The sequence below is a fragment of the Myotis davidii genome, unplaced genomic scaffold (genome assembly GCF_000327345.1).
Source record: "Myotis davidii unplaced genomic scaffold, ASM32734v1 scaffold238, whole genome shotgun sequence".
Taxonomy (NCBI): domain Eukaryota; kingdom Metazoa; phylum Chordata; class Mammalia; order Chiroptera; family Vespertilionidae; genus Myotis; species Myotis davidii.
In genome coordinates this window covers 2,735,544-2,737,219 of record NW_006293779.1, presented here as the reverse complement: position 1 = coordinate 2,737,219, position 1,676 = coordinate 2,735,544, and the positions used below count along the sequence as shown (strand labels likewise).

The 1,676-nt window shown below is 44.3% G+C and overlaps 1 protein-coding gene and 1 pseudogene across 3 annotated transcripts in view; both read left to right on the top strand.

Annotated features, from left to right (window-relative positions):
• Positions 1-1,001, top strand: part of LOC102770194 — a 4,281-nt pseudogene extending 3,280 nt beyond the window's left edge.
• The window catches only part of LCLAT1 (lysocardiolipin acyltransferase 1), a 128,310-nt gene that overhangs the window by 66,163 nt on the left and 60,471 nt on the right, over positions 1-1,676 (top strand). The gene's annotated exons all lie outside the window — the stretch shown is intronic.

The window sequence follows — 1,676 nt, the reverse complement described above, 5'->3', positions numbered from 1 at the left end:
CTCTTTATCTGACCTTCAATTCTGAATGATAGCTTTGCTGGATAAAGTAATCTTCGTTGTAGGTTCTTGCTACTCATCACTTTGAATATTTCTTGCCACTCCCTTCTGGCCTGCATAGTTTCTGTTGAGAAATCAGCTGACAGTCGTATGGGTACTCCCTTGTAGGTAACTGACTGTTTTTCTCTTGCTGCTTCTAAGATTCTCTCTTTGAAAAGCTGGCGCTAGAATTGGGAGTGGGAGTGGCTGCCCCCGCGCGGGCGGTGAGGCGGTGGGTGTCCGACCACAGACGACCCAGGGATGGGCCAGCGGCTGTGAGTCTGTGGACTCCAGCCTTGGGGGCCTTTCTCGGTCCAGCACGGTGGCCAGCCTGGACAAGGACTCTACCAAAAGCTCAGGACAAAGCAACAACAACGCAGACACCTGTGCGGAATTCCGAATAAGATACGTTGGTGCCATTGAGAAACTGAAACTCTGAAGGAAAAAGTCTGGAAGGGCCACTGGACCTGATAAATTATATAGTTGTTGCCCAGCAAGATGGGAAGCTGCCTTTCGTTTTCCTGGAGGAAGAAGTGATTATGGGCGTTTCCAAGTCCGGCATCAAAGTATACACACCTGATCAGTATGATGTACTGCACAGGCATGCCCTCTACCTGATCATCCGGATGGCCTGGGGGCGGGGAAAAGCCTGCTGGTGCTGAAGACCACTGATGCCAGCAACGAGTTCAGCCTGTGGATGTACCAGTGCAGCAGCCTGGAACAAGCACAGGCCATCTGCAAAGTCCTGTCCACCACTTTTGACTCTGTGCTAATAGCTGAGAAGGCGTGAGTCTGCCACAAGCGGATCCGCGTTGAGGGAGGAAGGTTCAGCTGTTTTCTAAACTGGTTTTCAATCTGCATGAAAGTATGAAGTGACCCCTTGTTCTAGATGTTCTGGGAAGAAAATGCAATGTATAAAACATCGGCCATTTGTTTTCTATTAAAATGTGCCTTATTAAAAAAAAGATTCTTTCTTTGTCTTTTGCTCTTCGCATTTTAATTATGATGTGTCTTTTTTTTTGGCATTTTCTTTCTAATTATGATGTGTCTTGGTGTGGTCCCCTTTGGATTCCTTTTGTTTGGGGTTCTCTGCGCTTCCTGGACTTATAAGTCTATTTCTTTGACCAGTGAGGGGAAGTTTTCTGTCATTATTTCTTCAAATAGGTTTTCAATATCTTGCTCTCTCTCTCTTCTTCTGGCACCCCCATAATTTGGATGTTGGTATGCTTGAAGTTGTCCCAGAGGCTCCTTACACTATTTTCATATTTTTGGATTCTTTTTTCTTTTTGCTCCTCCAGTTGAGTATTTTTTGCTTCCTCGTTTTTCCAATCTATGACTTGACTTTTGAGGTCCTCTACTGTTGAATCTCTGTATATTATTCTTTATTTCAGTCAGTGTATGCTTAATTTCTGACTGGTCCTTTTCCATTTTTTTTGACATTCTCACTAAGATCCTTGAAGGTCTCACTAAGTTCCTTGGAGGTTTCTAGAAGATTCTTGAGTAACCTTATAACTGTGGTTTTGAACTGTATATCTAGTAGTTTGCTTGCTTCCACATATTTCATTTGTGACATGTTTCTTTGTCTCTGCATTTTGGCTGCTTCTCTGTGTTTGTTTCTATGTGTTGGGCACCACCCCCGG